We start from the raw sequence: 25292 nt of genomic DNA, 5'->3' as shown, positions 1-25292 counted from the left end.
AATTAAACTGTCAAAGTCGCAAAGATTAATACACCACGGAACATTATTACTCGGTTATTTGCCGTTTTTTATGCTTTGTGGTCAGATATCAACGGTACAGATAATTCTGTCCTGTTACAGATAATATTTGTGGCCTCATTATAGGGGAGGATTGAAGCCACTGCAACCGTATTTTTATTATCGGTGTACAAATTTATGCGAATTTCGCGGCCGCTCAAAAGTCGCGAAACACGTGACCCGTCAACACAGTTTGAAGTTAATTCTGCGGTAGGTAACTGCCCTGGAACCGCGAAATTAAGTTTGAGTTTGTTTTGCAATTTACTGGCGCAAAGATATCGCGAAATTAAGTATACACGCGAATATCTTAGCAAGCGACTGAATGAGCGGTTCAGAAAATACATATACATCGGGAATTAAAAAAAAAAAAGTACAGTATGTACACGTTCTTGGCCGCACGACTTTTGCTGCTGTCAGGAGATGTAGAGCTAAATCCAGGACATATTGATATCCAGCTGTCGACAATTTAATCTGTGTTCAGACATCAGAGGGAAAAATCTCTCAAGACATCTCTAAACGAGTCCCAGATTTAACAGAAGTTGCAAAAATTTAAGATAGCCTCGGAACAGTGGTGGAACTGCTAGGACAGGTTTCAGAGCATTTTTGGAGCAGAAAAACCATCACTTTGGAGAAGATCTAGAGCGTACGAATATGAATTTTGCAGCATCTGTGGAGCATAAAAATTCGACATTTCGGAGGAACTTAGGAACGCAAAAATTTTACTTACTCGTCACTGAATCCTTGCCATGCTTTCCATGCCAATGAAAGTTTCTTCAGTTAGTGGTTGCTCGTGCCGCTAACAAACAGCAGGAAAATGGCTCCGCTGCTCTGCTTCGCGACAACTTACCCGTGTGACAACTCTTCGCGGTCTCCCCTACACTGAAATTAAGGTAGCCAATAGTCCTCTTCAAGGATGTTGAACGGGCCGGTTACACGTCCCCCCCCCCCTCCCCTTCCCCAACCGTTCGCTCAAACGTCTTGCCATTGCAGCCCACAGGAGTGACCGGCTGATAACTGGTAGTACTTGAGGATTCCAGTTCCGGGGTTTGAAGAGGGGGAAAACGGTGGTGGCAATCCTCCATGCATGGAGACGGTAATGAGCCCTGTGCTCGAATACCTTTGAAGAATTGGACCAACTTTTTTACCTTTTTTTAACACACCAGACATGTGGTGAAGCATGGAACACGTAACCCAGTCTGGGCCTGGTACAGTTGCTTTGGCATTGGCAGACAATGAGGAGCGTGAAAGTCCCACCATAGATTCTTTTGTTTCTCAGCACGCTGTTTAGCCTGGCATTCGCTGCTATAGTGGGGAGGGCTTGAAATGTTTGGGAAGTGTTGCCCAAAGGCATTCGCCTGTTCCTTTTCTCTTTTTTGCTACAGGAACATTCATTCACACTCTAGAACAATGGTTCTCAACCTATGTTATTTTAGGGAACCCGTGATCGTGCCTGCACGAGTTCAAGGAACCTACGACACTGCAGGAAATGTGTGTGGAGGTGGGAGAGGCGAACTAGATGTCGTGCAGGTAACAAATTTTTGTTCTATATAGCTGATTATTTCACTGCGCAATTATCATTTTTGTAATTGTTCATTGTTTTGTCACAAGATGTCGCTTGATGAGTGCCGAATTCATTCAACTGTTTCACAATGCTAACACGCAGATAATAGGCCTCTACCTGAGAAACCTCAGCATCGCCGTTTATATGCCGTCAGCGCTTCCTCGACCAGTCACGTCGCTCATCTACAGGCTTCGCCTCAACGTGCCATACAGTGGACGACTTTTGTTTAAGCTCGGCATGGTCCCGTCCCCCAACTGCGGTCTGTGTGATGTACTTGAGGACGTGGATCATATACTCCAAGACTGCCCGAGGTACAGTGCACACCGTTGTACCCTTGTCTCGTCGCTGACCCGCCTGGATAACCGGCCATACTCCACCGAAAAGGTTCTTGGGTGCTGGCCAGCAAATCAGCTCATACCTGCCATGCGCGCCCTCGTGCAATTTCTCGTCTCGACGGACCTCTTTACCACATTGTGACGCTCTTTGTTTTTAGTGCATTGAGATTTCGCACGTGGACTCTTCTGCACTGTTGCTTTTGGTGCCAAATTTTGTGGTGATTTTTTCATCCATTCCGTTTCCATCCCGTTTCAAATTGTATGAATTTGTGTAGTTTCCCTCTCTTATCTCAATAACGCGTCCTGGAGTAGCCAGTCCCGAGTAGCTCGAGACTAACATCTCAATTTCTTTCTTTTAAAAATCAATCAATCAAACCTCATCATGACGTTGGTAGACAGACTGAATCCGGAACAAATTGGAAGAGGAGGGCTGGGTTCCACGAATGGGCACTTGTTCGCTGCCTCCTACTGAAAGAAAAGTAGGACCGAAGGTCGCGTCCCTTTCAGGGACCATCGTAATCCCCTCAAGACCGTGGGTTTCGGGCGCGACCTTGTTCGTCCAATAGCTTCGAGCGTAGTTCAACTCTACCAAATTGGTGGCGCTGTCGAACACTATGACGTCATTTGTTTACAAACAGGGAGAGGTCTATTCGTTGTGGGTTGCCACTGATGCTTGTATATCCTAAATCCATGTAGGCGGAAGGGTAGCTCCGAAGTTTATCCCAAATAGTTCCGACTTTCTTAGTGCTTGTAATGATTTCGAAACACAAGAGAAAACCAAAAGCGTGCCGCGGAGAAATTGTCGGGTTTAGTGGCACTATATTCGCGGAAAATCAGGACAGGGCTCGCGGAACCCGGGTTGAGAAACGCTGCTCTAGAACATCAATTGGCTAGCGATATTATAAGCCTGTTCTTCCAGGTTTCTAAAAGGGGAACGGAGTGACTGATACGTTCCCCTCTAATCTTGCGGAGTCAGTTGCAAACCACTTTGAAAGGGGTATTGCAAGATACAGAAGATACGAAGTTGCACCGAGAGGACGGCGTATCTTGTTTACGCGTCCACCTGGCCTTCGCTCTTCCCTTTTCGAATAGTAAAGTACAAAAATGTGTGGAGGCTTGTGGAGTACCTCCGAAATGTGCCCCACGCACGATTTTGAAGTTTGCGAGTTCGCACTCGCTCGTTCACCAGGGCTGTTGGCCGTCTGGGGAGGCGACAAGATGTCTTGTGGCAAGGGATTGTCTTGCTGCGTCAAAGATGACGTTAGTGATGAGATTGTTAGATTCGTCAATCGTCACCCTATTCATATCGGAAGGAATCAGAGAGAGGTTACATATTTCTGAAAATTGCTTCCAGACGAAAGTTTTCATGCGGGAGGGCGCATCGTCAGATTACTGACTACAGGAAAGTATTGTACCACCACTGTACCACTATATCAAGCCACTGCCACTTCCAGGAACTGGCCACTATACCAAGTGGGTTTTCTCCTACAGTCCATTTCATATCTTGAACAGAGATGAACTGCAAAAGGACAGATCTAAGAGTGAGAAAGACTGGCTAGAAGAACGTATGCATCTGGATGCCCCTGGGTGTAAAAGACATATGGACGACGATGGATGGTTCATGCTGCTGTGACATCATTCAGACCTCATATCCCCAAATTCATAGTCGACCCGACGGCACCCAAAGTGCCTCCATGGACGCTGCCATCGCCGTCTGTCACTGTCTCCATCCCCGGTCTCAAGAACAACAAAAAGAACTATCCTGATTTTATTCTTAGGCAACTTACCCTTGACTTCGTCGAGGCTCAATACCGCAACAGTACCGCTGTATACACGGATGGATCGTCGACCAGGGACACTTCATCTTCAGCCTTTGCCATTCCATCACAGTCTGTTACACGTGGGTGTCGTCTATCTCACCGTACCTCATCGACATCCGCTGAACTTTATGCTATCTTGTTATTTTTGACATATGCGGAAGACTGTGAACCGCGGCACTGGGTAATTTACACAGACTCCAAAGCAGCTCTCCTGTGCATTAAGAACATGGGCATCCGCGGTTCCCTTGCCTCAGTGGTGATAGACATCCTGTGCGCCCTGAAGTCCCTACAAGATCGCTCCCACTACGTTGCCTTTCAGTGGGTTCCAGGGCATTGCGGAATAACTGGGAACCACGAGGCCGACGCTGCCGCTGCCGCTGCACACCAACAACGACCTTCTATGCCCATTATACTCTCGTGAGGAGACAGAAGATCCCTCCTCAGGCATTTGTCCGATTCCTGGTCTACCCTACAGTGGCAACACGACATTCCAACTATGTCCTCTTTGGGGAATGTAGACCCAACGCTGTCATACCGACTGCCTGCAAAGCTTCCTCGTCCTCTGAAGTCACTCATCCACAGGCTACGTCTGAATGTGGCCTTCACTCCGTCCTATCGATACCAGCTAGGCTGTGAGGCTAGCCCTATGTGCAACGAGTGTGGCGTACTTGCCAACGTTGAGCACATACTCCTCAGCTGCCGGACCTATCTCAACGAGAGGCGTGCACTGCAGTCGCAGCTTGCCACACTTGGCTGCCGCCCCTTCAACTTGTCGACCATCCTCGGCCCTTGGGACACCGCGGCCGACTCCAGGACGGCCTTACGTCACGTGGTTGACTTCTTTGAGGCGACAGGCCTAAAGGACTCACTATGACCCCAGCAGCGCCCTCGGACACTCCCACCACCACGATCACGTCCAGCATCGTCATCGCCACTTCGACCATTCCCGTCATCTCTCATCGTCATCACTGATCATTGTCACCACTCATATTAGACCCCTAGCTATGGGGTAGCGTTCCACTCCTAGAGTGGAAAATCTCCCCACTTCATCATCACAATATATATGTTGTTGTTGTTGTTGGACGACGATAACAGGAGTTTCTCCAACATTTCCCCTCGAGTATAGGTTCTTGTACTGCCACAAAGCGAATTGTGGGCATTGAAGTCACAAATGAGTTGTATGCTGGCTGCATAAATCTTCTACGTCATTTTGTGTAACGGTTTAGACACTCTGCATCAAGAGGGATGCCGGGTTGAAAGATGAAATGAGAAATTTCCGAAATAACGACAAATGGCAAATGACGAGCAGATGGCGACAGTTCTGTCAAGACACATCTACACAGCCTCCAAGACTGTAACTATGTGAACTGCTTTGGCTGGAACAGATCCTCGTGCAACAATCGCTACACCACTAGATGCTCGGGTTGCGTCAAATCGATCTTTATAAAAAAAAAAAAACATTTTGTCTGCGCAGAGGGTTTGGTATATGTGTCTTTAAATATGTTTCTTGAAGACAAAAACATGCCGCACTGTACGTGTCGAAAAGATAGATGATATCATTTAAATGAGGAAGTACTCCGCGGCAATTCCATTGGAGGATCCCTGCCCCGTAATGATAGCAGTACTAAGGAGAAATAGAATGTGCACTACAAAATTTTGCCGACTAGGAAGTAATCTCATCATCTATCTCTTGGAGGAGCGATTCGTTGCCGCGGATGAGTTTTGCGAGCCGCCGCAAGCTCTTCATCAGAAACGTCTGGCTTCCGTAAAAACACTGTAGAAGTCGACGAAGACGTTGCTGATGAACAAGAGAGAACTGATATTTTGAGGCTGGAACAACATATAGAAGGGACAGATACGCAGATACACGCAGGGACAGATACACGCACCCCGCACCCCGAAAGTCGCTGGAGAGGCGTGTTTTTTTTTTCCCTCCTTTTATTAACAAAACACACAAGTACACACACGGTCGCAACGCCGTGGGCCATTACAAAACGTCTAAAGAGAAAACTGAAGACCTTTTGAATTTGTACATACGATTTTACAAGTACGTAAGGGCATGTACGTAGACAATGTTTCTAACCAATCTGGCAGCTCTAAACATCGCATAAGGCACAGCTTAAGTTGAGATATTTCTATCTTAAAGTATAGCGTGTTAGCTTAGCTCAATTGGTAGAGCCCTGGACCGGTAATCCAGAAGATGTGGGTTCGATCCCTACAGCTGGCTAACCTTTTCAGTGACTTTCATCTTTCATCGTTGCTGATGGCTTGAAAAATTTGAGGGGAGTCAACGTCGTGCATGTAGCAGAGCCAGACTTTCCGTTGTATTAGAGTTATTTCTTTCTGCGACCCACCACATCATCATCCCATTTATGTCTGTGTTTTTTTTTTCTGCGATTGTGAGCTGGTGCTCATAAAAGACCATTCTATTAATCCCAGGTAAAAGCGCGAAAGGAGAGAAACACAAAAAACAGACGACACGCCCTGTTTGTGTCGTCTGTTTTTTTGAGTTTCTATCTGTTACCTGGAATTAATTGAATACCAACAGTCCCAGATGGATGTTTTAAGTTCTGAACTATAGACATCGCACTCCACAGAAGCAGTCTGTAGGGTGGAGGATGACGTCGATGGAAGGACCACGGGGCTGCTGAAGGAGTTGAACTGGAGGAAGCAAGTGTTTTCGTGCCTTCGCCTCGATTTGTTCTTGAGTGTACCTCCGTTACCAGCTGTCTGTGCGGAGGAAGAGATTGTTTTCGGTTTTTCTTTGGGAACGGGTGCGAAAGATCTCTGGAAGGTAAAAAAGGATGCCCTCTACTTATAGCCTGAGGGAAGCCGATATGTTGTGTTACTTTTGTGCGCAACACTTCCTTTTCCTAATTAACGCGTAAAGTTGGGCAAGTTGTCTCCATCATCATCTCTCACTACCTACAAATGGCACTGGGGCAGCGCCCAGCCTGCTGGCCGGCAACAGCCTCATCGTATCTTTATGTGTGTGTGTGGGCAAGTTGTTACATACTGAACGCAATACAGCGCAAGAACGAGGACAAAGAACGAACCAGACAACGCATAGGCGCTGACTAACAATCCCCGTGCTAACAACTGAAGTTTATTCTGCAAACCGCAGGAAAACAAAAGGGAAGGAAGGGCTCCTTTTCATATTTCCACTTTGGACACGGCCCAGAGTAAGAGGGATGTTGGCCTGCGCAGTTGACGCAGTAATCGGGCCCTCTGCACTCTTTGGTGTCGTGGCCCTGTTGGTCGCAACGAGAGCAGCACGGAGCAACTGTCGGCCGCATGGGCGAAACGATTGCATTTAAAACACCTTAGTGGATTAGGAATATGCGGACGGACTCGGCCGATAGGTAACGGACCTTTATTTTCTGTGGGAGTGTGGGAATATCGAAGGTGAGTACCACATTTCTAGTTGTCATGTATTCGTTGTCCTTACGTGCCCCGACTTTCCTTCTTTACATCAATTACACCCTGTGACTGTGGTTTGAGACTCCCTAGAGTTTCCTCTGGAAAGTGAGTTTCTCAGTGATCACACAACGCCGCGGACGTTCAGGGTTTTATGCAAGGTAGCCGAAATTTGCCTCCTCAGCATTTCTCTCGGCTTCAGAACATGATTGCTATCGGCCTCAGAGCCACATTTAATCTGGAGATCTCCCGAACGAAGCTTCTCAATTTCAAGGATGTTCTTTGAAAGTGACGATATCGTTTTTTCTTTCGATAAAAAAATTGTGACACATTTCCGAGTGGTATACTTTTGTCTTCAGAGCTCAGTACTATATACTTTGAGGGAAATTATCTGTGTTCTGTGTTGTTTGTTGTGTAATAGAATGACGTGCAAACGGGTAATCCCGAACTGTCGCCCATGCTTCATACCCATACACCATGGGAAGGCTCAGGATAAACCCATCGGCCGGGGCTCGAGCAATACCCCGACCGCTACCGTTCGAGGGCTTCTACCCTAACCCTTACACCCCCTCGGCACTGTAGGCAGCCTTATGCCTTATCGGGGCTGGGGTTCGTGGTCGCGCCATTCACCAAACACCGGCAAAAGACGACGCCCCTAGCGGTGATCCGTTATTTGTATTGATTATCTTTGTATCAATGCATGTTGTTATAGTCTGACTCACTCGATGCTTACACTCAGTGATGATTAGCGAAGCTCATTTAATGATTCTAGGATAGACCACGCTACAGCAACAAGTGTCATAAGCTGCGCCTCTTCTCCGAGGAGTTTCCCCCGTGACACCTGCGTGATGCCCGCTACCATACACCCCCAGACCGGAAGTTCGCCCTCTCCTTCGACTTCCGTTGCGGACGAAATCCCTCGGAGATCCAATAAAGAAGTGTAGGAGTCGCTCCCTACCCGCGTGGGAAAAGCACTGCCGTATCGACGAGGGGCTGAGCCATGACCGAAGTTTCGGGAGGAAGTAAAGAGGGGGGGGGGGGGGGGAGTTAGAAGTAGGAACCGCACGAATGAGCGATGGAAGCCAATAAGCTTCGGAACAAATATCTGAATAAAACGAAGTTTGCTGTTGCTTTATACATATAGATGTCAAACAGTTTGGCATAGATGATTTAAGAAGCATGTCCGAACAACGTTCACTGAGGTACAAACAAGGCACGAATCAAGAAAAAAACATCATGCGTAGCGCGCACATGACGATACGATTGCGCATGTCGATAAATTGTACGAAATATATACATCGCGAAGAATTAAGTAACGTTTTATTATAAAAGATCCGGATTCACAAGCCACTTATGCGAAGTTACATCCGTTACAAATCTGGAGTGTGATAGCACTTTGTTGATTATCTCATAATAGCCTGGCATGAAGCTAATGTATAAACTCACTTGTAGCCGATACTGAAGAGTAGCAAGGGCACGAACACGAGCTTCACTGTCAACAGCTTATTTTCACTAAAGTGGCTTCTTAGCAGCAAAAATAAGACAAAAAGGGTCAGGGCGTACCCAAGTGATCTGTTAGCTCTAGATAAGTATTTTCCTGTAGTTTTTTTTTTTTTTTTTTTGTCCACATAATGAATTTTTTGTTGGCGTAACTGCATGATGGCACGTTAACACATTTGCTTTCGCCTGCTTTATCAATTAGATAGGCTTTTTTTTTAAAAAATAACTTTCTGTTTTCCATTTGAGAGACGCTCTTCGTCTCAAGCGCCTGTTACAACCGCGCACACATCGCGAAATTTCACGCGATTATTCGGAGCAGCCTGCGGTAGTTGAAACTGCAACGCAACATGCGAAGCAACGAGATCATGCGGGCTACAGCTCAGCAGGGGACACTGTCGCAAGCCAAATGTGCCTCAAGAAGAATACCGCATGGCATTGAGCGGTGATTCGTGCACGAAAGTTTTTTTTCACGTACAGCGTCAGCGATCTCCTGGCAGACGCGGTGAGGTACGGTGCCGGCACGACGACACAACAACAACAACGGTGGCTTTCGCCGGGTTTCCATCCACTTACCGTTCAGTGGACAGTTGTATGCACGGTCACGCAAAGTTGTTTCCCATTGGCTATTATTTCACAGGCAAGGAGAAGGTACCGCACAAACAAAGGTCTATCAGAGTTCAAATGAATTGTGGGGAGCACAGGTTACACGAACACATGCAACAAAGCAGCAGACGAAGGTTGGCCAGACGCGACAGGTGGTTGGTTGCGCTCCCCAACACACCTGGCGCCCGACCGCAGCGACGCCGCTGGGAGATATGTTTCGCAGAGGTGGCGATAGATGGCAGTACGTTTGTTGTCACCTGTGGAATTTATGTGACTTGAGGCTTCGCAGTTATGAAAGTGTTGTATGCTTCTTTTGCAACCACTGAAACGCATTCCTAACAGATAATTGATCAATTACATATTGATTTGGACGTTATGGGATGAAGTGAGCTTTTCTACGACTATGACGTGTGACTTTTTAGTTTGTCTTTCAAAACCTGGAATTTCGTAAGGACTGCTTTCTGTTTTTCTTTTCAGCTTTTCCCAGGATACAACCACTGGAGGGAGTGGCAAGTCCCGACGCCCTCGTGACTAATAACTCCACATTTTTCGTTCCTCCTATGATTAAATCTAATATGTTCAAAATAACAGTCACGTCTGAATGTGGTATCTCAAGAGGCTTCGGATCGGAGTCTTCTGATCTAAAGTAATTTCATTTTTCTCCTCTTTCATTTCAATTAAAATTTTCAATTTTTAATTCATTTCTTTCATTTCAAGCGAAATTGCTGCCATTCGCATCGTCCGTCTACGTTACGCTCCAACCTTTTACGCCAACTCCAGAGTTCGCGTGAGTCATCTGCCATCAATGTAATGATGCCGTGTTGTTACTAGTGATGCAAAAATATCGAAGTTTTCGATATCGATAAATATCAACATCGTAAAAAAGTAATCCATAAAATTATATTTATATCGATAAATTATTTCATCGATATATACATCGGTATTTTTAAAAGAAATATCGATATATCGATGTTTGAAAAGCCGTCACGCCATTACTTTAACAATTGAAAACAGTTCCCTTGTTTTGTTATCTTCCATGCCTGTTACTAGTTCACCTATTACCGCTGAGGCAGGTGATGAAGATGGTGGTGGTGGTGCTCGCGAAACAGCTCACCGTTGTCGGCCTCACAGAGGTGTGCAACGTCACGACTAACGCTCTGGAGGGAACGCGCGTCCTGGGCCGACTTCTAAGGGAACTGTGCCGACATATGTCCCACAGCGTCTGAAGAAAACCCAGGAAAAAACCCCAGACAGCACAGCCAGCACCAGCATTCGAACCCAAGTACCTCCCAGTCTCGACGTGACATGGCCAGCACGCTAATCACTCAGCACCGCGAGCTGAGCATGTGACGAAGACGGCGACGAACAACATGCATTACGAGGACTAATGAGGATACGTCCTCAATAATTATTGTGAGAGAAAGATTGGGGAATAAGTGCAAGAATTTAGGTGAGTGCAGAAGATGCCTCCCTCTTCGGATTCGCACCAGCTTGCCTGCCCCCTTCTTTGTTCCTCGAGGAACGGATGTTTGCGAATACGGAGCCACGCCAGCAACGCAAAATCCTCGGTTTCGACCGCCGTGTACGTTGCGCGCTCGGTGAACTCGTTCTGCTTATTCCGATGCGTCGTTCGGCACGAAATGCAGCCCCGGACGATCCACAAAATTTTAGAAACTAACTGAGTTTTCCCTTAACGTGCATCACATCTTTACAGGAAATATCGGCATCGTGTTGCAAAACCAAATCGAGAGGGAGAAAGAGAAAAAAGACATCAATAAACTCGTTGACCCGCTCCTTTCATATATCGATATCGATAAGAATATCGATATCGTTCCATCCCTAGTTGTTACGCGCAAGGTATGTCTGCCTGGTGTGGCGACATGTTACACGTGCCGAAGGGCAGAACCAAATGGAAGCGGTGCCGAGAGTAGGTGCATTGAGCCAATCACCGCTGACGAGAGCGTGCGACACTTTCTTCTTTTTCGCTTCCGGTTTCCGCTCTCAGGACGTTCTGCTTACTTTCTAACGGTCTGCACACGGGCAAGAATCAAGTCCTAAAATAAAATCTGATGAAATGATTTGGTGTTTAGCCTTCCGATTGCTTTTGTGTCTGAAATATATGTCCTATGAAGTATGCACGTGTTTCGTTGCAACGCACTGCCTTTTAGTATACCATGTTTCATAATGCTACGGGGAAAAGATGATTGACTCACTCTCCCTCTGCGAGGTTGAATATCGCAATGAACGTATACCGCAATGTATCTGTTATCATAGACCGACTATATTTATCGGAAAGGGCCTCGGTTCAGCAGCATGTGTTTCAAACGGCAACCCCTTCCACATGCATCTTCTCTTTGCTGACGTCCTGCGTGTTCGGATCGAACCATGATAGGTCTAACCGAACAGATTATTCCGATTTCCCTTTGCTTGTCGTTGATAATAGAACGACACATAAAAAAAAAGAGAGAAAGAAAAGAAAGAGTGGAGCACACACTGGAGATACACATAAAGCATCCTCTCCCCGAGATCTTCCTGGAAGATGGCGAAAATCTTTTGCCGCCATCACTAATCTGGACCTCGATTATAAAAACAGACGATGCATTAGCGTAAACGATTCTGCAGCCTACGCCGTTGATAATATAGAAGGTTGATGTTTTTTCCTTGCACGATCAACGTCTATAGAGTGGCTTTTGTTCTTGCTGTTCAAGCACAACATCAGAATTCCTGATGCGATATCTCTAAGTACCACTCAGAGGCGACCTTTTCTTTCTAGTAATTTCACGGTCAAGCCTTGCTGTGGTGCGACGGGTGCATCGACAGGTGGAGGAAACGTTTCCGAAGTTCCGTGATGTTGTTTAAATACGGCCGTGGTTGGTATTTTTGTCTGTCGTTATAGTACTTTTGCTATGTAGTTGCAACCCTTCATAAGGAGTTGCTTTCAGAACGGTGGGGTGGTCCACCAAGCATGCTGGTCACATGTAAAATGTAATTCGTGATGGCGATATGCAACAAGAAGACAAGGGGCATAGGAAGAAGTAAACAGGACAATATTACAGGACAATTTCTATGCCCTTGTCTGCTTGCTGCATACCGCATCATGACAACAACAACAACAACGACAAATAAGTAATGATGATAGTGGTCCCATCATGAGCTTGTACCAACTACTCCGGATTGTTCCTATATTATGAAATGTAATTCATGCGCATGGTGACAGTATAAGTGTGAAAATTTAGCACGGCATACGGAATGAAAAAGGAGTTGCCCGAGACACTTAAGCACGCCACACATACACACATCACTAATGCCCCCAAAGATCTGGACAAACAATCAAGAGAAGTACCAAGGTATATCTAAACAGGTAGCGCAACTCCCAGGCCCCTGTGTCTTCAGAATGACGCCATGATAGAGACGGTCAGCGCCATCCATCCGTTGAGCGGACTACTACCATTGTAAATAAATGACGTCAGGGAGGACGTCACCACTATGAATAATAAGTAGTGCATAATTAGCCATGGCGCGTTTACATTCGCGCACTGTGTTTGCGTTGTATACCCTTTCCCTCACCCAAGCAACAACACCAGACGAGAATACAGAAAAATAAATCACATCAGGTTTAATTAAACATATCAATTCAAAATACATAGAGTTATCACAGATTTATACGATTCCAGACTTAAGGGCATCGTGATGACAACTAAAGAAATTAGGAAGGTTCACTTAAGTTCCATTTCTCTCCTAGAGCTACACGTACACGTAGCGATTAGACGTTTGCATTTATTCAGTGAGTTACTATTATAGGTAAATTGCAACGAAACGTGTCATCGTTGGTGCACAGCTGATTCCTGCTAACACTCACGCTATCATGGCCGCTCGTCCCATGACGAAATTTTTTTTCGCGGGGCCAGCAACAGGGGATGCATTGTATTTTTCTGTTCACACAAGTGGTTCTTGGTCTACAGCTCCGAGATGTGAACGTCGTTTCCTGTTTAACCGAAAAAGTGTACCAACTCAGTGTTACAATGCACGGACACAGAGATGCACGGATAAACACCGTAAACACGGCCACTCTGACACATGCGCAAAGGGAGCAGGACACGGAAATGTACTCGGGTGGTAAATGATTTTGTATATGTGCACGAGCGGAGCAACAGAAAGTTTTTTCTACATTGAAATTATGAATAACCTATTAGTACACATACAAGCCACCTCCATGTTGTAAAGTTTTTCTGTTTACTACCGTACCCCTACTGTCAACACCCAGGATCGCCCGCGCCTCTTGCTGGTGGCCTTGCCGATGGGTCTGATTCGGTATTTCCGCTACCAGTTTAGATGTACCTTGGAAGTACCAGATATGCGTGTCCCACCCTCCCCTCCGAAACGCCCTCTCCAAGAGATGAAAATCCTGAGACAATCCCTTCGTGTATGTATACCTATATGTAGCCTTTGATCAGTACTGTCGTCACTCTGCGTGTTCTTCCTACCAACAACTTCTTGCGTGCTAAAATCTTTAGGCATGCCTCGTTTGCTTCTCTAGGAACGAGTTGAAAACGAAGCCGCGAAATTTGAAAAAGCACCACGTGACTACCCGCCTGCGCGCCGGAATGTATCTCCCTCATGCGGGTTCTGAGCGAACGATATCAGCTTCGAATAGTGGCCTCGAAGCTGGAACTGGATCGACCGCAATGTGGAAGTGGTGGATGAGGAGGGACTTCGTTCTTTTTTTTTCCTTACAAACAAACAAACAAACGATTGAGAGTGACACAATCGAGGTGCGCAGGCGCGTGCTCCCCTTCTTCTTCTAGTTCTGCGGGAGTATCCAGTAGGGAAGTACTTCATTGCAAACAACCGAATCTAAGGTGTCTGGAAGCGCTCTACAGCTGTACTTGACAGTCGGGCACTAAAATTGATATTATATTTAAAATTCTCGCAAAGTCTTCCAAGTCATAAATTTCGTAACGAAACTGTCAAGTGAATGGCAAACCTGTAGAAACCGTGTGCTTTTGTGAAAGCTTGTAACTTGGAAGCTTGAATTACATAATAGCTCAGCTGTACATTGACCATTTTTTCAGCAATCGGATTTCAAAGATCGATGCGCCAAGCAAAGCTTGCGGACTCCCAGACCCGCAACCTTGAGGCGACTCGCGCGCCATCTATTGAAAACGCAAGCAACTAAGAAATTAGGTGAGGTCGTCGCGAGTGCAGTGCGTTTAAAGTGCACAGTTGGTGTATACCAGAACACTAGAACGCAAACCAGATGTCCGTAGAAATCGCCTGGATGCGGGGTTTTGCAGACAGCGGCGATGACAAGCGACTTTCACAGTTTTCACCGTGGGTGATGGCGGAGGAGCAGACGACGCACAGACACTGAGAGAGAGAAAGGCCGACAGGTAGCGCACATTGCATACATTGTTCTCACAAGTTACAACCATCAAGAGTTGCTGTTGCTCTTCAAAACGTTGCCAATAGTAATTAGTAACCTGCCGCAAATGCGTTACGTAGTACTTCGATGTCACGTGATATATGTCCGCCAATCCGGAACCGACGCCCATTTTGCCCTCGGCGACAGTCGAACGTCGCCGCTTTTCACCTTTTAGAAGTTTTCAAAATTGATTAGTACGAAAAGTATGAACAACTGACAGGTGAATAATTGTATATGTTATCACACAGTCAAGTTGTACATCATGGTGTCTTGAAAAATGGTGGTTATATTTAACTTTACAGTTCATTTAAATAATCATAATTAACCAATCATGGGCAATACAGCAAAAACCTTACCTGCGCAAGACAAGTTCCAACAACGTACAACTGTCTTCATTGGATTAGGATGTATACTTCGAGACAAGTTAACACCTACAGGTCAACTCCGCCCACAAATATAAAGATGTCTGTGATTGGCTTAGGTGACGCACGACGCCTCCGAATCATAACGTTGTGCGAACGCATTCCTGCTTTCGGACGTACGCTTTCAGACATATGTCGGCACAGTTCCCCTAGAAGCCGGCCCAGGACGCACATTTCCCCAGGGCATTATTGGTGACGTTGCCCACCTCTGTGAGACCGACACCAGCGAGCCCTTTCACCATCACCACCACCACTATCACCACCACCACCACCACCACCACGCATTCCTGAAACTGTTGCTGGTACATGCCGCGCATCTGCATATGCTTTGAAAGCAAACCCGTGAGTCGCATTAACAAACCACGTGAATCGACTTCCGCGTCTGAATGGCACCCGCCATAGTCTCGTACGCCTCGCTCTCAATGTGCGGGTCACATTCTGTGTTGGCGGAGATATACCTCTCTGGCTGTAATTCTTATGTTGTTTCGGACTATAGTACAGCTTGGGACAAAAGTTTACGGAACACCGGGGTGTCGCATTTCTCCAATGGAGCGACAACCTAGCAGCAATAAGGAGTGGACATACATATTGAGAGATGAATAGAATAGCCCGCCACCCGTTTCCTATTCGATCGCTTCGTGATAGCTAGCAGGGAAGCGCTCCGATGAAGAAATACGCAGATGCCGTGTTCCGTAAACTTTTGTCCCAAGCTGTACCTGTGTTTGGTTTGTTTGGGGACTGTTCGGTTCGTGGACCATACGTTTATTAGAAGGATAGTATGTACAGCTCCAGTCAACCTTAATAATAACACCGGAAAAAAATATGGTCTCGTTCCCGAGCCCGATTACAGGAACCCCTGGGGCCTTGAGGAAATCTTAATTGAACATAATTGTTCTGTTAGTTTAACGCAATTATTTTGTTCACTTAACATTACCCCAGTGCCCCCAGGGTGGCTCTTATCGCGCTCGGAAACGAGACCGAATTTTTTCTAGTGTTATTATTAAGGTTGACGGGAGCTGTACGAGTATGTATGTATGTATGAAGAATGTACCGGGTGGCGCAGCACACGACCGTTTAATTATAGTCACACCCTCGTCAGCGAAGCAGTGGGGCGTTCAGACATTCGTAATCACTCGTATCACGACGGCGAGATAAGAAGTACAGATAGGCGCAAAAGGCAGCACAAACTGCGATGGTTCAGCTGTAGGTAGAGTGGGATGAAGTCGGGTAGTTTGTGGGATCTGTCTGCCCAGACATTCGGCCGTAGTTGGGCGAATTCACTCGTCATGATGGCCATCGTGGACATCATTCAAGATCACATCACGGAGAATAATGTCATGCAGAGTGATGAGTTTGTGATATTGAAGTTGATGTTGAAGTTGAACTCGCAGGCTTTAAGGGTGGTGTCAAATGACGGGTTTTGAAGTCGAAGGACGGATTATTAAGTTGGAGCAGATTGATGGGTTTTGATGTTTATGAAATGCAACGGGATGTGGGTAAGCCCCGCCATGATGTGACGTTGGATAGATTTCTAGAAAACTGCATACCTATGGCTTTTGCCCGTTACTCGTGCAGAGTGAAGCGGGACGTGGAAGGGGCATGCTCAACTAAATTTAGACTCAAGGCTCAACTAAACTCATCTTAGACGCGCTTTTGATGATCAGTGTCCGTCAAGAATCTCGGCGCAGAGCCCCTGGACGAGCATCCGTTGATGTGAGGATAGTCACTGAGGGAGCGATGATGGAACACAACAGTAGGCGCACGGCGTGACTTACTCCCGCCTCATGTCAGGCAACATCAAGAAAAGGAGGTACGTCCTCTGCATATTTTTGATTATTCCTGCATAGAATTCAACCCAAGCGGTAGACATCTGCAGCGGCCTTTCTTTAGCGGTTACATGCAGTTACAGTTCTCAATCTGATAGCTTCAACTCGCACTGATTATTGAGGTTGCATTATTGTAGCTCACTCTTTGCTTTGACTGGTTTTGGAACTGGTTTCGGATCGCTCCTTGTTGTGGGGGATTAAAGGGGCAATAATCAGGTATACAACATGCACTTTCTTTTTTTTTTTTGAGTGCATTATGATACGTTGCCGACGGCGAACGTTTTCCAAAAATTGTTATCGGAAAAGAGTAAATAATGGCTGCAAACCGACCGAATATTCACTGCACTCTTTCGCGCTCATGCCCCGCTCTGCGATGACCTGGCGACACGTCATTTTGACGTCGCGCACCATCAACCATTCAAAATGCGGAACGCTTATACATTGATTTTATTGTAATATCGGGAAGTGAGGTGAATTCCAAACATTTCCCCACTTGTCAACCCCAAGATAACCATGCAGTTTAAAGCGTACCAAAGCCCACAATGTTCCATTCCATGTGCGTGCGCACTATGTTTTCAGTGCTGTATTGCTCCGCGAGGTCATCGCGATGTTCCGGAAACCGGTTCCCTCGCGAGCCGCAGCTTGTCTCAACGGGGACCGTCATTGGCTAGGCGAGCGAAAAATGCCCCATCCTCAGGGCCTGGCGAGCCCTTTCACCACTACCAAGGGCCTGGAATGCGGAACCCCGGTGCCGGCTGTGCTGTCTGGGGTTTTTCCTGGGTTTTCCTCAGACATTTTTTGAATAAACATATGTCGGCACAGTTCCCTTAGAAGCCGGCCCAGGACGCACATTTCCCCAGGGCGTTAGCTGTGACGCTGCCCACCTCAGTGAGTCCGATAACGGCGAGCCGTTTCACCGGCACCTCCAACACCACCGGTGTTGCTATACGTTGTAACGTTGTAACGTGACTCCGTTCCAAGGATGAAGGAAAGACCCACGCGGCCACGTTCTTTCATGGAGCATAATAATTGGAGAATTTTTATCGAGCTGTTTAGTGCCCCGGCACACATGAACATCGTGAAATGAACAATAAAGGAATGGTCCCCAACATGTGATGAAGTTCAGTGCCGTTCAGTAATGGCTTAGCATGCATCTAGGATTTGTTAGGATGTTCGCACCATTGCTGTCCAGAGCGTATTAAAAAAAAAAAAGCTTACTCTCACCGGGGATACAAAAGACACGTAAAGAGCAGACGTAGCTAGAACCGGATTCAGACCACGGAACAAGAGCAGTGTTTCTGCTGAAAGAATAATAAGGCAAGCAAGCTAGTGCGGCACGGACTGAAGATTCATACCTTGAGTTTGAGGAGGACTGAAAGGACACACAACTACACTAACTCAGAACAAGCAACGAAATGTTTAATTTAAACATTTCAGAACACAATTCACACAATTTCTCTTTTGAAGTGTAAAAATTAAACACTTTTTTGCTGGTTTTGCGTTAGTGTGGTTGCGTGGCCTTTCAGTCCTCCTCAAAGTCAAGGTATCAATCTTCAGTCCACTATTTCTTTTCTTTTTCTGTGGTTTTCGCGGAGGCTTTGAGGCAAGTTTTTGCATTGTTTTCTGCGAACCCTTTTTGACGTTGGTCGTTTGGTTGGTCGACAACCAACCAATAAATTATCCACTTGGAGGACTGCTTACCCCTTTGTTGCAAGCATTCACGTGCACCATAGCTGTATTGATGAGAGTTTCAAGTTTTTTACAGGGACGTCATTACAAATGGTTATTCCGGTCACAGGAATCCTCTGACCCAACTTCGACGAAATTAATTACCACATAGGAAGTTGCGTCTGAATCTCCCATGCCCGGTTCCACCAACGGCGTTTAACATTTGAACCATCCGAGAGCAACGGTCCCTTAACTTGAATTTAACACTTAACTCTGCTTCACTAAAGGGTTCTATGGTCACTGAAACATTCATCCAGACTTGTGCCCGTTACCAAAAAATAGGAACTAAATACCGTTACCCGTTACTTCAGAAAAAAGTAACTAAATACGTTACTCGTTACCAACGTACAAAAGTAACGAGTTCTCGTTACTCACAGGTAACGAGTTACTTTTTCGTTACCGCCGCATAGTTAAAGGAGCCAACAAACATGCCGTCACTTGCCTTCAACTCATTATTAATGAGAAATTGCACTTCACAAGAAGCTGATACTCGAAATTTACATCAGTGATCTTCGTTCTCTTTCGTGTAATGACATCTGCTGCCGAAATGGGGGTTATCGGAGGTTATGAAAACACAAGAAAAGACACTGGTTTTCGTGCCACCGATCACCAACGGTTCCCAAAAACAGACGAGGGGCTGCGTCATAATTTAGGGCCCTCAGAAGCTTAGCAAAGACAAGAAAAGGCTAGAAGTCGAAACGCGTTTTTTTGTAGCCACAATTGGTACCCATCCTTGGGAAGGAGTGGTGGTCGAAGATTACGGAAACAAGAGAAAAGACAAGGGTCTTCGTTTAAGACGATTCAGCACGTCAACACATCCAACGAGGGACTGCAATAATACTTTGAGTCACACGTAGTCGTGGGTCACGCAGGTCCACGCATTGCGCCACACGGAGTGCCGAAATGTGCTCCCCCGCGCTGAAGAAAAGGAACGAGTAACGTCAGTAACGAGTTACCAATTTTTGTAACTGATTCCGTTACTATTACCATTTTTTAAAAAGTAACTGAATCGTTACTTCGTTACCAAAAAAAGTAACCGTTACCAAGTAACGAGTTACTTGTAACGAGTTAGGCACAACTCTGCATTCATCACATCACCAAGTAATGTTTCATAAAAGGAACTGAGTTTTAACTGCAAGTTTTAACAACTCTTGATCAGTTAACCAGCGTTGATGAAACCGGGATTCAATGACAGCTCAAACCCCTCAGTGAGGCTCCCTGTTTCCATCCTGCTACGGATGATTACTTGCAGTTTCACGACCGAAAAGCAGACTTCCGAATTATACACGAAGCAAAAAATAAGAAACAAAAACGCAGTCATGTATTTGTCCCCTCTCCCGTGTGGAGCCATTTAATCGTCTACAGATGCTGTTCTGTGTATATAGGCGCTTGACAAATCTACGTTGTTCTACAATTCTTCTTGACGATAAAGAAATGTCTATAGTTACCCGGAATTGAATTATTTCCGAATACTGCAAGCCTGAGCAGCAATTTGTCATATAATAAAAGTTCATTGGTATAAGCACGTTATGCTCTTTTTAGTTTTGGTGGCTCATGACACATGGTCCTCCTGGAGGAGGCAGAGGCGTGCCGTGCCGGTCAGCCCACGACGCTCTACCATGCGTGACGTCCTGGTCTTGCTCGCGTTGAGCGGACCATATGGGAGTGGACACCACATTTTTGACCGACGCACTCCACAAATGATGCCGACTGTGGGGAGGGTAATGAGACATGAAGTGGTAGTACGAAAGCGCTTCGCACCTGCTCCCAGAGTTCTGTCCTTGACGGACCACTATAGAGTACGTCCTCCAGTGCGCGGCCAAGCGCATCTGACCAGTCCTATACCAGCTTTTGTTACTTTTTATTTCTCATGTCTCGAAAGAAACGTTGCCAATCGTGCTTACACGAATGCTGGATACACCTCAGGAGATGTGAGGATCGTCTCGAAAGTGAGGTGATTGGGATAGAATATTTCACTGTAAAAAATAAATAGATAAATAAATCAAAGATCTTCACTGCATGACATGTTGAAGACAAACCATTCCACAAGATCGTACCTTTGTCACTGCTGACCGTGGGTACAGAGCGGGCCTACAGTCTAATCTTTAATACGGGAACAAGTAATTTATAATGCCTTAGTCCAACTTCTTAAAATGTCTTCAAAACTTCTTGAATGTTTTCTATAATGCCTTAGGTCCTCCCAACACGGTTTTCTATACTTCAAGGGTGGGACATTCACCGATCCTATAATACTTCACACCTTCCTTTTCTTTTATCATCATCGCATAGTGTACAGTGTTGGACAAACGCTCCGGCGCATTCTTCCCTCACAGTGACACGGTAGCAGCAAATAGGACCGTACGCACTTACAGACATGTGCCGATAGGTAACCTAGTCATCTGCCATACGGTCCCATTCGCTGAGGTGATCGTCGACTAGGAGCGTGCTATGCGGTGAAGTTCATTTCTGAGAGTGCACAGCTGTGGGCCAACGACGGCAAACTTCTTAAAATCACGTCCACCACCACCTTGTGACGATCAATACAAATGCAAACTGTTGCAAAAAAAAAAAAAAAAGACATATGCTCCATATTTTGCAACAAAATCAACGATGCCATTTTGAATTATGTCTGCTTAGAAGTGTGTCATGCAGTGCATTAAGAATATACTACAGACAAGTGACAGACAGTCGGACACATTTTGAAGTTGAAGGAATTACTACAGAAGCTGCACCCTAAGAAGACTTCCTCGCACAACACTAACCAATCGCCACACAGAACAGCATCGCTCTCTTTCTTGATTTGTTGAGAATGGGAGGAGTACGCCCTTTTGGGACAATTTGGATATACGATGATTGTCGCAAAAAGGAGTACACCCTTCTCTCTCTTCAAATCAGAGCGATACAACTGCATCGTCATGCGGCACAGTACACTCTTAAAAATGAACTTCAACGCATAGCACGTTGCTATAGCCAACCATCATCCCCAACGACATCATTGTCGCCCCTGATTTGTTGCAAACGGGAGGCATACGCCGTTTTTTGTTACAATTATGTACTGCATAAGTGTCACAAAAAGGCGTAAGCCTCTCGCCTTCGCTTGCACGTTTTACGCGTTACGAGCTTCGCTTGCACGCGTTACGAGCTAACAGGGGCGGTGCACTCGTCGAGAAGAACGAAACACGTGCGCGCGATACGTGAAAGGCGTGGTAGACGTCACGCGCAACATGTCACGTGCCCATCTTTTTGAACATGGAGGTAAGAAACTAAGGAGAGGGCTAAAAGATCGGAAGGCCGTGGGACCCCTCTAGCGGTCGCTCCTGGCAATACCACGCCCATCTAGTTGCCCGGTCACGTGATCCCCACATGTTTCGGCGTTATGGCGGTCTGCGCGGAGGCTTTGAAGTTTAGCAAACTTCATCTTCAGCAAACGCCTTACCTTCAAGGGGCCCATTCGCACAATACTTTGAAGGTTATGGGTTGCTTCAACATTTGCCGCGTGATAAATCGCAGCAAAATAGCAAAACAGAAGAGAAGCCAGGCAATGTCACGATGACGTACGTATATCTTCTAGCGATTTAGTGATCCATTGCTTCCACACTGAGATGATCTATCTTGTGTTTCAACGGGTGTGATAACTTCGAACTCCAAATATGTTATGAAAGCGGAAACAAGTTATTCGGCCGCAGCTCGTCTCTGTATTCAGGTAAGATACGCCGCGGACATGGAGGACGCCATGTTTTATGACGTCTTGCCGTGACGTTTATGGCTCACGTGTGTGGGCAACTAACCACAATGCCATGCGCGGGTCACAGCACGCTCGCTTGCATTGGGAGAGGCGCTTAGGGCATCTCCTTAGTTTCTTACCTCCATGTTTTTGAATTTCCCGCCACTCGCTAGCTCGTAAAGACGATGCCATTCGGAACTATGGTTGGCGCGTAGCGTGTTAGGCAGAGAACTTCTGATTTTACAGTGTGTAAAGTCTTTTGTAAAGTCCTCATGTCTTTGTATGGCCAACGTGTTGAATCGGCATCCGCATCCTTAGTTAATGCCAGGTGGGAGTAAGTCGCCATCTTCCCATGCATTTCTCCCTATTCAGCGCGTCAAACGGCGGCGGCAGCCATCAGACGTCCCACAGTTATTAGCACAGAAATATCTCTCCCCATACTTGGCGCAAAGTATAAAGTGTCTGGGCACACTGTGCCTAAAGTTGGATGATTGTTTGGATCCAAGTGGATTACAGACTCAATCCAAGCCATCCAACTGGCAACTTGTCCAAGCCAAGCCTAAATGCTCCTAATGTCAACAAGAAGCACTGCGAAGGCGAAGATAATGCGAAATCGTCGGTTTGTGAATTGAGGAAACGTATTTTTCGAAGTTCTTGATCTACAATATGCTGCACAGTTTTGTGAAATTGGTGATTTGTGGCTTCCGGGCTTCAAGCCTTGTTTACGTCGTCACGTTTGTTGGAGTAGTGTTGTCGGTGCTGTGGCCTTTACATTTGCGTGCCATTTTCCACTTCTACCACGAACGATTACCTGCGTTTGTTTTTGTGAATTCATTCCAAGTTTAGCGAAGTGAAGTACGCATCATATGGATCATCGTGCTAGCTGCATCATGCAATTGAACTATTAACAGATGCATCAAGTTGTTTGCATCGAATGAACTTCGCATTTTGACGGTACTTGGCACAGAGCTCTGTAGGTCGATGTGCGATATCACAATCTGCCGTGATTCAGGCAGAATAGCTATTCGAATGCACGAAGTAGAGGGAAAAGTGTAGGTGAATGAGAAAGCAACACATAATTTTGTTGCAACAAAGAAAATCTGTTTATTAATGTGAGTCATGATTTCATTAGAGAACAGTACAGTAAAATTAAGCTGTTTCACGTGGTAGTCAACAGACATGTAGCTGCTGCTGCCAAGGAGCATGTAAAAACCTAGTTGTGGATGGGATGCTGTTCTACGGCGTTACGTCTGAGCAAACTATACTTACGTCTGTCTTATTTTTAGTATGCTCCCTAGAAAAGGGAAGAAAAATGTGGAGGTACAATCTTTCAGTTTTCCATCTGTAAATCAGGATGACATCAGTTGCTGCTGATGCTTTTGCGTGTTATAAGCATCGTAATTTTTCTCTTTTCTCTGCGCAACTGGACCTTAGGTAAAGGAAGTCAAATATACAGTTGTCACAATTAATGGTCACAAATGGTGCATGTTGTGATATCAAACGTGCCTTGCATAGTTTATTTTTGCACTAAAATAATTTTACATCATACATATGCATTCATATTGCCACTAATTAGTAGATGATGCTAATAATCAGTAGGAGATGAGTGTAACTTGAAAAATTCAGACCGTAAATATAATGTTGAAGGTACACAGGCTGTTCGACACAGGTACACCTCTACAGTAAAAGAATGGATGGTGATCGTGAGTAGTCTACTTTATTGTATCGAATACAATTAACACACAATTTATGAATGGTCAATATTCCTGCAAAATATTATAATTAATTTAGATTCATAAAGCGAGGCTTATAATTTCGCAATAAATAAGGAAATGGGTTTTGTTTGAGAGGGCACTGTTAATAAAATAAAGGAATTTGTGAGTTTCATCAATCAAGAGATGATTCTATTTTGTTTCAGTGAGAATACAACTGCATTGACTTTCTCTGTAACAAGCTGTGACTGTATTACACAGGGGCATTCACCACGCCACGCTGCACTGTCAGTGTCGGTACTCCCCATATACAAGAGATGATCGACTGAGCAGCCACGATGTAGAACATGTTGTAGCACATAGCTGCTTGATGTAGACAGTCGTAGTGCCCGCGCACTTTGCTGGAGATTCTTCCTTGGTTTTGGTATAATTGCACAAAAATTTAAGCCATAGTTTTGTGGTTAGTACATGAATTTTAGTCATGTAACATGTGCTAGATGAATACGCCTCACACAAACTATCTAGCCACCCTTTTTTGGCTTTTCTGGCTTTTAAATATTACATTTATGCAGCAATCATGTACTTTTAATTAGTACTTTACTTTTTAAAGGATTTGAAATTCCTTGCTCAAGCAAAAAGTACGCTGCAAGCAGACTTTCAACTGAATGGGCCGAGTGAAGACGTTCCTGTGTCATGGCTTTATTGCAAATGCTTGAAGAGGTTTGCATCTGAGACACACTTTGCTGTTGGTGTACTCTTGCATGACCTGCACACAAGCACAAGCAGGATAAAATTGAGAAAATTCACGGAGAAGTACAGAGGCACACTGACACTAAAAGGAATGAAACAGTGTAAGTTCCATCACCTGAACATGTATACTTTGCATAATGTAAAAACCCCGAGACTAGGGAACACGAAGGGACAGACACAAAACGAAGTGATGTATACTTTGTTGACCTGGTCCCGGAACGCCAGGGCACGCACCAGGCTTCAGTACAGCTCGACTGCGTCCACCATAAAAGGAGCATTGCTGAAAATGAGTGGAGCACATGAGGTCGTGTTTGCAGTCAGTGTCGGATTTCACATTCACTTCCTCAAGTCGCTGAACCCATTTCGAATATCGTTCCGTATGTTGTTGTGGGAGCCTGTGAGGGCGACAAATTTT

The 25292-nt window shown here is 45.6% G+C and overlaps 1 protein-coding gene across 4 annotated transcripts in view; it reads right to left on the bottom strand.

The window, feature by feature from the left end:
• The window catches only part of LOC135391314 (uncharacterized), a 128805-nt gene that overhangs the window by 90064 nt on the left and 13449 nt on the right, over positions 1 to 25292 (bottom strand). For 2 of the 4 annotated variants that reach the window (XM_064621549.1, XM_064621547.1), the window contains exon 1: positions 9264 to 9486. The exons of 1 other annotated variant lie outside the window; for it this stretch is intronic. The gene's annotated coding sequence lies outside the window, so the exon portion shown is untranslated. Of the gene's footprint in view, positions 1 to 784; positions 1002 to 9263; positions 9487 to 25292 lie in introns of those variants that run through there. One more of the 4 variants, XM_064621548.1, reaches the window with a different exon arrangement.

Source organism: Ornithodoros turicata, chromosome 4 (assembly GCF_037126465.1).
Source record: "Ornithodoros turicata isolate Travis chromosome 4, ASM3712646v1, whole genome shotgun sequence".
Classification (NCBI taxonomy): domain Eukaryota; kingdom Metazoa; phylum Arthropoda; class Arachnida; order Ixodida; family Argasidae; genus Ornithodoros; species Ornithodoros turicata.
Note: the sequence above shows the minus strand (reverse complement) of the source record. Positions and strands in the feature narration are given on the sequence as shown.